Genomic DNA, 13,785 nt, shown 5'->3' with positions numbered 1-13,785 from the left:
GAGGAGTGGCTGGTGGGTTTGAACCACCAGCCTTCTGGTTAGCAGTCAAGTGCCTTAGCCACTATGCTACCAGAGCTCCTAGTACCCTATAGTGTTGGAGAAATTTAGGCATAATAGAGTCAGGTAATTATTATGCTCATTAATGTTCTAGTGACAGTTGGGATCAACCCACAAAGACCCTGAATATCTAATCTATCTCCCTTTATTCTGACAGGTTCAGCATACATTACAGAAATGATCTTTTTTTATTCTACTGGATTGATAACTGTAATTATAAGGATTATTAACATTATCAATAGGATGAAGAAAATGGGTGCATATGTGGTTAAAGCATTTGGCTGCTAATCAAAATGTTGGCAGTTGGAACCCACCATCCGCCCTGCAGGAGTAGGATGACACAGTCTGCTTCCTCAAAGATTTATATCCTAAGAAACCCTGAGGGGTTGCTGTGTCAAAATTGACTTGATGGCAGTGGGTGTGTTTTTTTGGGTTTGGTCATTTAATGACCACTATCAGGTTCTAGAGAAGCTCTGGTGATGCAGTGGTTGAAGTGGTCAGCTGCTAACCAAAAGGTCGGTGGTTACAACCCATCAATGCACCACTGAAAAAAGATGTGGTAGTCTGCTTCCATGAAGATTTACAGCCTTGGAAACCCTATGGGGCAGTTCTACTCTGTCTTATAGGGTTGCTGTAAGTTGGAATCAACTTGACAGTAGCACATTTTTGTTTTTATCAGGTTCTAGAGGAGCTCTGGTGGGGCAGCAGTTAAAGAACTCAGTGAATAACCTAAAGGTCAGTGGCGAGCTCACCAGCTGTTCTAGTGGCAGAAAGATGAGGAAGTCAGTTTCTATAAAAATTCGAGCCTCAGAAACCTTATGGGGACAGGTCTACTGTGTCCTTTAGGTTCTCTATGAGTCAGAATTGACTCAACAACTGTGGGAGTTTTGGGTTTTATTGGGTTCTGAACACTTCTCGAAACACTCTAATATTATTTTTCAAATTAATTTATCAAACTGCAATGTAAATATTGTCTTTACATATGTGGAAAACAATTTTCTTAGCTATTAAATAACTTGGGAGCTCTGGTGGCATAGTGACTAAGGTATTTGACTGCTAACCAGAAGGCTGATGGTTCAAACCCACCAGCCACTCCTCAGAAGGAAGGTTGGGCAATCTACTTCTGTAGTGATACCACCTCAGAAATCCAAGGAAGGCTCACTGTGAGTTGCAATCGACTCGACGGCAGTGAGTTTGGTTTGGTTTTGGTAAGTAACTTGGCCACAGTCACATATCCAGTAAAGGTTGCTGTTAGCGGCCATGGAGTTGGTCCCCAACTCAAGGCAACCCCATATACAATAGAATAAAGAGCTGTCTGGTCCTGCACCATGCCCACGACTGGTTGTGGATTTGACCACTGTGGTCCATAGAGTTTTCACTGGTGAATTTTGGAAGCAAATTGCCTAGTAAGCTTTAGTCTGGTAGCAGTAGTGGTTTAGTGGTAGAATTCTCGCCTTCCACACAGGAGACCTGGGTTAGGTTCCCAGCCAATTCACCTCATGTGCAGCCACCATCCATCTCTCAACTGCTGTTGTTGTTGTTGCTATGTACCGTTGAGTTGGCCCTGACTCATAACGACCCCTCCTTGGGTTTCCGAGGCAGTATCAGTACAGAAGTAGATTGCCCCATCTTCCTTCTGAGGAGTGGCATCTCTCAATGGAAGCTTACATATTGCTGATGCTAAACAAGTTTTAGTGGAGCTTCTAAGATCTAGGAAATGGTACAATTGGAACTAGGTCTTTTTTGATTCCATAGGTGAGGTTCATTCTACTGTATATAGCAACTGTGACCATCAACCAGCCACCTTTCCACATGCACATATCTTTATACCACCACATAAGAACAATTATTATTTTCAGAAAGTATACTGCAGCCTAGAAGCTCTAGACCTGGGATATGGCACTGTCATTAACTATGGTGGACTTGGGTTAGTCACCTTTTTAAGTTCTCTGAACCTCAGTTTCCTTGTCTGTAAAACAAAGAAGTTGGATTAAGTGATTCCAAATGTCCAGTCCAAGTGGAACACGCCATGACTCTCATAGGGTAGAATCAGCTCCTCTTTCCTCACCCAGTGTAACTTATCAGTCTTTGCTATTGATCTGAAAGGCTGACCTTCCCTTGAAACTGCCTCTTACACATGGATTAACTTACCTTATTTTATTTATTTTTTCAATTACTCACTTGTTCCCTCTTGCTATTTATTTTTGTAGCTGTTACAATTGCCTATGAAGCTGGACTATATGAAAAACACATCAGGATTGAAGAAGGCTCATTAACAACTTGCAATATGCAGATAACACAACATTGCTTGCTAAAAGTGAAGATGACTTAACATACTTACTGATTAAGGTAAAAGACCACAGTCTTTAGTATAGATTGCACATGAACATTAAGAAAATGAAAGTCCTCACAACTGGACCAATAAACAACATCATGATAAAAGAAGGAAAAATTGAAGTTGTCAAGAATTTCATTTTACTTGGATCAACAATCAATATCCATGCAAGCAGCTGTTAAGAAATCAAATGACATTTTGCATTAGAAAAATCTGCTGCAAAAGACCTCTTTAAAGTTCTAAAAAGCAAAGATGTCACTTTGATAACTAAGGTGTACCAGACCCAAGCTAGGGTCTTTTCAATCACTTCATGTACATGTGAAAGCTGGGCAATGTGACAAAGAGGACAGAATTGATCCATTTGAGATGTAGTGTAGGCAAAGAATACTGAATGTACATGGACTGTCAGGCATATGAACAAATCAGTCTTAGAAGAAATACAACTGGAATGCTGCTTAGAAGTGAGGCTGGTGGGACATTATCTTGCTTACTTTGGACTTGGCATTGGGAAAGATCAATCGCGAGGAAAAAAAAAAACACATCATGTTTGGTAAAGTAAAAGTGAGGAAAACAATTAATGATACAATAAACCAAACCAAGCTCATTTCCATCGAGTCAATTCTGAGTCATGCATGCAAGCTCCATTGGGTTTCCGAGCCTGTAAATCTTTACACAAGTAGATTGCCCCATCTTCATCCTGCAGAGCAGCTGGCAGGTTTGAACTGCTGACGTGTTCATTAACAGCATGATAACTAATCCACTATGCCATCAGAGGGACATAATAACCTCAACAATAGGCTCAAACATCAAAGATCATGGATGGTTCAGGACTGGGTAATGTTTTGTTCTGTCAGTATGAGTCAGAGCCAACTTGATAGCAACTATTCAACCACAAATATTATTACATTACTGCTATCCCTGTACTGCTATTACAGCTGCTTCCTGTATCACTATTAACCAGTGCTGCACATCCATTCTTATTTGAATTCCAAAATCTCCATAATGTAGTTATATTATCTCCATTTTACAACTAAAAATATAAAGAAATTTAGAGAAATTTTTTAAAACTTATTAACAGCCACCTAATTAATGGTCTGTACAGGAGCCTTGGTGGTGCGAAGAGTTAAGAGCTCAGCTGCTAAGGGAAAGGTTGGTGGTTCAAACCTACCTAGCAGTTCCATGGGAGAAAGCCCTGGTGGTCAGTTTTTACAAGATTATGGCCAAGAAAACCCTATGGGGCAGTTCTACCCTGTCACATGGGTCACTATGAATGGAAAACAACTTGATGAAACCTACCAACAACACAGGAGTCTCTGGTGGTGCAGTCAATTAAGGACTCACTTGCTAGCTAAAAGACTGGTGGTTCAAACCCACCAAGAAGTGCCTCGAAAGACAGTCCTGGCAATCTGTTTCCAAAAGGTCACAGCCTTGAAAATCCTATGGAACAGTTCTATTGTACACACATGAGGTGGCCATGAATTAGCAATGACTCAAAGGCAACTAACAACAACAAGATTTAAACCTGCCTCCAAAGCTTATGATTTTTACCACAACCACCAACACGATATTTATTGGATCATCCATATCTAGTGTTTGCTTTAATAGAAAAATTATCTTTTAAACAGTCATCACAGAAAATAAAATGGACTTTCCAAAAAGATAGACTATGTTTATCTTGTGACTTTCATTGCTCCCTGGCACACAGGCACATACCCCTGTGAGTATGTATATCCACATTTCAAAAACTGGAATTTCATTTATTTAACAGACCTTTACTGGAGCTGTTTTGTGACAGATTTTTGCTAGATACTTCACATGTAAAGATGAATAACACAATGCCTGCCCAGAGGCAGGGACAACATAGTCTGAGTTTTCCTATAGGGGGAAGGGAGCCATTACCAGGCATTCTCCTAAAAAGAATGGCTCTAAGAACTCTGTGTTTCTTTCTTGTATTTAGTTAGAGATGCGCAAAACCAAGATCCTCAAACCGAGCTACATGTAAGTGCTTCCCAGTTTGACTACAGAGATTTATCTTTGAAATGGAAAGATTTGGCTTTGGGGCCTAATATGGGATGGGATATGGAGGAAACATTAGGAATGAACTTTCCCCGAGGCACTGAGGACAGTTTGGTTGAAGATGATTATTTTCAGCAATGAAAATGAGCCCAATCTCAGAAGCCCAGGGGCCTAAAACAAGGGCATAGGAAGACAGATATCTCCTCTCAGCAACCAGTGAGGGAAATGTGTATGTGTGTGCATGTGTGTGCACGTGTACGTGTACATGCTGAAGGGACTACCAGAACATGTTTCTGCTGATGCAATAGGCAGATGCCCTTTTTCCTTTAGTGTAGAATGGATACTGGGAATTCTAGCAATGGATGTGGCTGGAATCTATAGGAATAGAAGCAACATAAATCTTGAAGATTAACAATATTTTTGCTGGCTAATGATTCAAAAACAAATGAGAAAGCTCATCATTTTAACCACCCAGATTCACAAGGTATGCGCAGTGGTTGTGTGGAGGTGGGAAGGTATTACTTTTCTGTTATTATCTATGCTTTATTTGATGTACATTGCCCCATGCCCCCTACTTGCCAGAGAAATTGCTTCCTTTGTATGAACTTGTTTACAACAGATGCCTTATTACAGCCTGGGTTTTAATTGTCCTTATCAACACTGAAAACAAAACGAAGGGGGAAACCAACAACAAACTGTGTCTATCTACCAACATTTTTAAACAGAGCTGGAGGAATTAATTGGTAAATATATTTCAAAATGATTTTCATTTGACAAGGAGTCTAGAAACCTAGCCTTTGCCCCTAGGGGTTAGGTCTCTCAGGGGAGGGATAATTATGATATTTGTGTTTGTTAAGCAGCCCAAACTGTGAAGATCTGATGTCTTTCTCTCATTCTAATATTCTAATATATGATTTCTGTTCAAGTGGGCTTTTGCTAAAACATGGCTTTCATATTTATTTGTGAAACTGATTTTAGTTTGTTTTATTTATTTTTTTTCCAATCCAAAATGTTAGATTTCGGGTACTGATTGGATAACAGTGAAATTCCAGACCTGGAATGCAAGCTATTTATTTATTTATATCTTGTGTTTTATTTTAAAAATCTGTGCATAAAAATATGATGTTGTATTCAAATAAAGCAGCACGTTTCTTCCTCTGTTTACAACTGATTAAAACAAACAAACAAAAGTGCTAAATGTAAATGTAAGGTCAAAAGTGACCAAGCATTGGATGTTTATTTTTCAAACAGCCTCTAGTTCTCAGAAGGCCAGTTTTATGCACAGCTTTGACAAGCCTTCGAGAAACTCTGGAGCATTTGTACCATAGGCTAGGAGGCTTCAGCCACTGCTGTCATGGCGGGAGGACCCAGCTTCCCTGCGTAAGAAGTGCCTCTCTTAACTACTTAATCAGTAACTCGGAGAATACATTAATTAGAAAGAGTACCAAAGCACGTCCCATATTCACTTTGCCCTTGCGATGGAAGGGAGCATATTCAAGTAGCTTCTCAATATGTGGCGTTTAGTCTAATGCTTTTGCTAAATTCAGTATATTGGGAAAAAGAGAACCACTCAATAACTTGACACCTCTGGGTGCTAACAGCAAACCTTGTCCCTTGCAAAGTACACAATGCCCTGGTATTAACGATTAACTCCCTTTGCAGCACAGGAAATATCCTGGGCTACCAGGGTGGAGCTGGAGAGTTGGCAGTATGTGCTTGAGGACAAGGGCTCCAATGAATAGGACATTAGAAACCGATTGAAGGCCTAGCTGAAAGAGGGTGCGGGTATTCAGAGCAAGGAGGAGAGGTCAGGAGAGTTGTGACGGAGGTCAGAAGTCTCTGCTTTTAGAGGAAAATGGTGTAGGAAGTTTTTACATGAGCAAGCACCAAGAAGAGATCAAATTCAACTTCAAAGAGATATTTAAAGGACAAAATGCAGGGGTGACTTTCAGAGTAAAGTTGCTATCACAAAGGCAGGGGCAGAATGAGTCATAGAAAATTACTCACCATCAGCAAAATTATGGACAACTCATGGAGGTCCAGGCTGGAGAAAATGTTCCCTAAGAGGGTGTTGATTTATGGTTATAGGTAAATTATAAACAGAGAACACAGGAAGGAATAGCACATTCAGGGAAAGTAGGAATAAGTCCTGTGTTCAGGACAGTGCAATCTAGAAAAGTTTTAAATAGGAGATAGGACTCAGATTTCCCTTCTACTATCCTATGGAGGTAGCTGATGCCTCCTTAGCCATTGGGGGAATTGTTTGTGTCCTGAGTTACACTGATTAAGCTATAGAACTGCATTTCCTGTGGATGTGCATAATATAAAACCTTGTGCCACCAGAGCACCTCTTGCATAATATGCTTGCTGTTAATTGCATCGAGTTGATTTCAACTCTTTGTGACCCCATGTGTGCACAGTAGAACTGTCATAGGACCAAACAAGGGTCCCTGCCCAGTATGCAGTCAGGCCAAAACAGTTTGCACACTGAGTGATTAAGAGGAGAGAAAATTATTTATTGCAAAGCAGCAGTGCAAGGAGTAGGAGCACCCCATACCCAGATCTGACTCGCCAAAACTGCATCAAATTACAGTTTTTGTAGGTTTCAGAAGAGGGGGTTGGTTATGCATATTCATAAAAATTTCAGGAATTTGGGCGTGAGATGGTTGACGATTGGCTGAAATTTCCTTCGCCTTGGTTTAAAGGGAGAGTGTGAATTAAAATCAGTGCACCTGCGTGGTGGATGAGTCACACCAGCTTCCTATCATCAGCTGATTGGGTCTTAGGCAGAGGGGAGAGTGTCCGTTCCCAGTAACTTTGTTCCTCTCTATCCTACTGCACATGTCCATGGACCAGAGTTAATTTTCAAGTTGTTTTCTAAGACACATTAATGCATTTATCACATTAATGTGCCTAAGGAAACAGCAGGAAATATTTTTTTTTTTTTTTCATTCAGTTCTTAAGGAACTGAGCTTATTATATTTACTCATCTGTCTCCAACCAGACTCCTGGGTGGTTACTCATTTGTCTCCAACTGGGGTCTGGGGTGGGGAAATAGTTGAGTTTCTTATCTATTCCCATCCGGGGTCCTATCTGTTCTAATTATCTGCCTTAACCAGGGTGGGGGAAATCGTTTTTACTTTACTAGGTTTCAGAACTGCCTCATAGTTTTCAAAGCTGGGACCTTTTGGAAGCAGATCACCATGCCTGTCTTCTGAGGCGCCTGTGAATGGGTTCAAGCTGTCAACTTTTCAGCTAGTGGTTGAGTACATAACTGCTTGCACCACCATGGACCTGCATAATATGCAGATGTGCGAATATGCAGTAGAGAGTCATGGTATTCCTGAATGTTAGAGCTGAAACGAACTCTACATGTCCTTCAACTCACATATGTGGAACTGAAGCTCAAGAAGGTGGAAACACCTGGCTAAAATCCACACAGCCAGACAGATAGTTTTATTCTCGTTTTTCTCTCTGTTTTTTCTATCCCTCTGGGACTAAGACTACATCTCTTGTAGTGCTCAATGTGATTGATTCTTCTCTTAATAGTTAAAATGACTATCTAAACATTAGGATTCCTGGTGACAAATGGTTAAGTATTTGGCTGCTGACTGAAAAGTCAGTGGTTTGAATCCACCAAGCACTCTGAGAGAGAAAGATGAAGCAGTCTGCTTCCGTATAGATTGAAAGCCTTGAAAACCCTATGGGGCAGTTGTACTTTGTCCTACAGGGTCGTTATGAATTGGAATCCACTAGACAATAATGAGTATCAAAACACTAACAGAAAATACTCAAGACTCCTTTTTTTATTTTGTTTTGTAGCACACATGCAATACATCATCCAAAATTGGGAAGTTGCATTTTTACCACTAGAATGAATCCGTTCTCACATTTGTTTTATACAATATACCAAAAAAGGCAATCAATTGAAGAAAACTGACCCAACTGTGCTCCTGTAAGGATAGGCTCATTCAATCTCCAAACTTGTTTATTTAAGACTTAATTTTGAGACATAAAACTATGACTTTCCATGAAGCCAGAAACAATGACCTTTTACCAACTGAATATTGAGTACAGCATGGACTGCTAGAAGAACTAAAAAGTCTGTCTTGGAGGAAGTACTGCTGGAATGTGCCTTAGAAGTGAGAATGGCCAGACTTCATGTCTCATACTTGGGTCATGTTGTCAGAAAAGAACATTCTCTGGAGAAGGATATCTGCTAGGTAAGGTCAGTGAAAAAGGTGAACACCCTCAGTGATATGGATAGACACAGTGGCTGCAACAATGGTATCAAGCATGGCAATGATTGTAAGGATGGTGCAGAATTGGGCAGTTCCATTTTATTTTACATAGGGCCACTGAGTTGGAACCAACTCAATGACACCTAATAACAATACCTAATAACAGCCGCAGGGATCCAGGTGGGGAGAGGAACTCAGGCATGCCCAAAACAGCAGGGCAGGAGAGTGGGAGAAAGGGGATTAAAAGGCATAGGAATCTGGACAGAGGAGGAGTCAGCCGCAGGGACCCAGGTAAGAATGGTAGAGAGGTTTCCAACAGGGAGACAAACTTGTCTATCTGTCCTACTGTGGTGACGTGTTGATGTGAGTTTTGAGGCAGAGCCACTGGTGTTTCAAACCCAGTGGGAGGCACATGGTGCACAGGTGTCAGCCCAGCTTACAAACTGTGACAGACTAGGAAGAAGGAGGACGCCATCCACTTCTCAAAGAATTGGCCAGGGAAAACCTTATGAATAGCAAAGAAACACTGTTTGATACAATACCGTGCAACTTCATGAATAGTCCGGTTAGGTTAGAAGTCTCTCAACATAGGACTGGGAAAGAGCTGCATCATCTGAGTAAATCCAGTCTTACTCCTGTGGATAAGGTAAAGCTTTCGAGACCTCCATTTGATGATGTGGCACCACTCAAATTGAAGAGAAACAGCTGCAGACATCCATTAATCATTGGAACACGGAATGTACAAAGTATGAATCTAGGAAAATTGGAAGTTGTCAAAAATGAAATGGAATGCATAAAATTGACATCCTCAGCATTAGTGAGCTGAAATGGACTGGTTTTGGCCATTTTGAATCAGACAACCATGTGATCTACCATGCTGGGAACGAGAGTTTAAAGAGAAATGACGTGGTATTCATCATCACAAAGGATGTTTCAAGATTTGTCCTGAAGTACAATGCTATCAGTGATAGGATAATAGAACAATATCATTAATATCACACGCAAGTAAGATCTTACTGAAGATAATTCAAAAACATTTGCAGCAGTATATTGACAGAGAACTTCCAGAGGTGCAAGCTGGATTCAGAAGAGGATGTGGAACAAGGGATATCATAGCTGTTGTCAGATGGATCTTGGCTCAAGGCAAAGAATACCAGAAAGATGTTTACCTGTGTTTTATTGACTGTCCAAAGGCATTTGATTGTGTGGATCATGACAAAGTATGGATAGCATTGAGAAAAATGGGAATTTCCAAACACTTGATTGTACTCATGAGGAACCTGTACCTTGACCAGGAGGCTGTCATTCAAACAGAACAAAAGGACACTGCATGATTTAAAATCAAGAAGGGAATGTGCCAGGGTTGTATCCTTTCTCCACACTTATTCAATCTATATGCTGAGCAAATAATCTGAGAAGCTGGACTACATGAAGAAAAACGTGACATCAAGATTGAAGTAAGAATTACTAACAAACCTGAGGTACGCTGATGATACAACTTTGCTTACTGAAAGTGAGGATGGCTTGAGGCACTTATTGATGAAGATTGAAGAATACAGTCTGCAGTATGGATTACATCTCAATATTTAAAAAAAAAAAAATCCTCACAACTGGATGAATAAGCAGCATCATGATAAATGGAGAAAAGATTGAGGTTGTCAAAGAATTCACATTGCTTGGTTCTACAATCGACACCAATGGAAGCTGCAGTCAGGACATCAGATGAAGTGTAGCACTGGGAAAGTCAACCACAAAGGAACTGTTTCAAGTGCTGAGGAGCAAGGATGTCTCCTTGAGGACTAAGGTGAGTCTGACACAATCCATGGTATTTCCAATTGCCTCGTATGCATGTGAGAGCTGGACAGTGAATAAGGAAGATCGAAGAAGAATTGATGCTTTTGAGTTGTGGTGCTGGTGAAGAACACTGAAAGTACCATGGACTGCTAAAAGAACTAACAGATTTGTCCTGGAGGAAGTGCACCCTAAATGCTCCTTGGAAGCGAGAATGGCCAGACTTCGTCTCACCTATTTTGGTCATGTTGTCAGAAGGGACCATTCCTTGGTAGTGTGGAGGGTCGATGAAAGAGGGGGAGGCCTTCAATGAGATGGATTGACATGGTGGCTGTGATGATGGGCTCAAGTATAGCAGGGATCATGGAGCTGGCACGGGATCAGGCAGTGTTTCGTTCTGCTGTGCATGGGGTTGCTATGAGTTGGAAATGACTCGACGGCACCTAACAACAACAACAGCAACAATAACAATGACACCTTATTGCCAAGCAATAAGCTTGAGTAAACTATAGAGACAAAATTCCCATTGCTGACATCTGACAGATGAGCTTGAAGTCCAGTGGGGAGAGAGCCTCTCATGTAAAACCACTAAAGCACATCGTAACTTGTGGTGACAAGTACTATGAAAGTTGATTGACTGTTTCTGCAATGTTGTCTTTATTCATAAACCTCAACATATTTATAAGTTTACGCACTAATGGAAAGCCAGCTCAAAAAGCAAATCCAAAGAAGTAAGCTACCAACAGCATGAATATAAGAAAACTTCATTTATAATACCCTTTATGTGGTTAGTCCCTCTTTGGTTAGTTGGCTGACATTTTCTACTTTCAAAGCCTCTAAAACCACTTAAAGAAGGCTACTAACTCCATAATCATTATATTCACTATTTTTCTTATCCTGTTGAAATATCCCAGTTACTGTAAAATCCAATGGCTTCTCTTCCATTGCACTCACCCCAATCCACTTTTTATGAAAATCTCACTGAGACTGATCTAGTTCTAGTCACCAGTGATTGTTCACCCTGCCTACAGCAGATATTGATACTGAATCATCAGGACGGCACTATTCTTTGAAGATACAAAAATGGCAAGTCAATTGCATCTGATTCTTCAACTCTTAAGGAGAAATGATTGTTCTTTCCTAAATTGAAAATATGAATTTGCTTCTACTAGCACTATCATCCAAGGATCTCTGATGGTGTAGTGCCTAAGGCATTTGATTCAAACCCACCAGTCATTCTGCTGAAGGAAGACTGGGCAGTCTACATCTGTAAAGATTTACTGCCTCAGAATCCCAAAGGATGTTGCTATGAGTTGGAATTGACTCAATGGCAGTGTGAGTGAGAGAGTAAGTAAGCATTATCACCCAATAGATAAGTGAATGTCTGATTTAACAATATGAGTTCAATTGTTCCAGTCTTCCTATTTGGTCCAACTTCTTTAAAAATGTATTAATTAAAAATAATATTTATACAAAAAATGAAATATTGCTTCAGAAAATGGACACATTTCACAATTAAGGAAGGTAACAATGAAAACATGGCCATGAGATCCACTGGTCCTATTGTACACAGACATACCTCAGAGATATTGTGGGTTTGGTTCCTGACTACTAAAATAAAGCAAGTATCTTAGTAAAGTGAGTCACACAGATTTCCTGGTTTCCCATATAAAGGTGCATATAGAAGTTATGTTTACACTATACTGTAGTGTATTGAGCATGCAATAACATTATGTTTGAAATATTGGGAGAATTACCAAAATGTGACACAGATACATAGTGAGCACATGCTGTTGAAAAAATGTACTGATATACACTTGCTTGAAGCAGTGTTGCCATAAACCTTCAGTTTTAAAAAATGCAATATCTGCAAATTGTAATAAAGAAAAGCACAATAAAATGAAGTAGTCCTGTACTACATGACCTGGAAGTAGATGGCCTAATTGAATTATGAAATAGTTTATAAAGTTCTCCACAAAGGCAACAGTTTGGGGACAGTACTCTGTAGGACTGGAGCACTAATCATGGGAATATGACCTATACACTAAACTAGTAACTAACATTAGGGCACTGTGTACCCAACAGGTTGAATATACAGGTACAAGGAACAATGGGTGGAAGTAAAACTGACCCCTCTAATCACACTACAAGCTACACAACTGGGAATGTGTGCTTCCTGTCCTATCAACTTTAGGCCCTCAAGAATAGAACTCCTGGTTCTTTGGGAAAGGAGATGCTTCTACAGAGGGACACAATAAAGATTCCACTTAATCTAAAGCTGTAACTACCACTGGTCATTTTTGGTTCACCATGCTGGTGGGTATAAAGGCAAAGAAAGGTGTTAAGCTATTGAACCTGATTACTAGGGAGAGATAAGATTTCTACTAGACCATAGCCACTAAAAGTACATTTGAAACCCAATGTAGTATGTATCCCATTGGAGTATATCTTGTTGATTCCATATTCACTGATAAAAGAACATGGGCAGTGTCAGCCACAGTGATTGAATAGAGGTAAAGCAATAAAGGGTTTTGAAGAATGAGTTGTATTAGATACCTCTCATCCTGTGCCCCAGATCCTCTCTGCCCATCATTTTATCTCAGTTGTTACTGTGATACCTTATGGGTGCAGGTACAGTCTGACTACACCTGAATTCAACTGGATTGAGTATCTTTCACTTTCTGCCATAAGTTTTCTCTGGGGTTATTATGTAGATGTCTGTGCAAGCCACTCAGTCATTATGATGCTGATGGTGCAAACCTGCAAGTGCAATGAGCAGTCTTGAGCCATGGGGGCAGGAGCTAGTGGATAGATACTTTAGTTTTCACTTGAGCAGACAATCCTGAGTCTCGCTGCACAGTTCTTCAGAAGATTCCCAGTAGGAATGAGCCCAGGTGCCTGTAGTAGGAACTAGCTTGATACAATCCCATGGATTGGCTTTCTCTCCTCTGTTTCATCCTTTCCTGCCCCCTCATCCTGTTTTTTGGGACCAGTTTCCAAAAGAAATTTGTCTCGGGAACTATATTTTGGGGTGATCCAGGCTAAGACAATAGATGTTGGCTAATTTAATTTTGTTGTTGTTTGTGTCCCTTTACTGGGCATGTTGGTGTGTATTTAATAAAAGAACTCTGGTGGCACAGTGGTTAAGGCATTTGGCAGCTAACCAAAAGGTCAGTGGTTCAAACCCACCACCTGTTCCATGGGAAAAAAAAGATGTGGCCGTCTGCTTCCTTAACAACTACAGCCTTGGAAAGCCTATGGGGCAATCCTACTCTGTCCTACAGGATCACTATGAGTCAGAATCAGTCAGAATCAACTCAGTGGTAGATGCTTTTTTTTTTTTTT

The sequence above is a fragment of the Orycteropus afer genome, unplaced genomic scaffold (genome assembly GCF_000298275.1).
Source record: "Orycteropus afer afer isolate SDZICR_OR568_19922 unplaced genomic scaffold, OryAfe1.0 scaffold00141, whole genome shotgun sequence".
Taxonomy (NCBI): Eukaryota; Metazoa; Chordata; class Mammalia; order Tubulidentata; family Orycteropodidae; genus Orycteropus; species Orycteropus afer.
Note: the sequence above shows the minus strand (reverse complement) of the source record.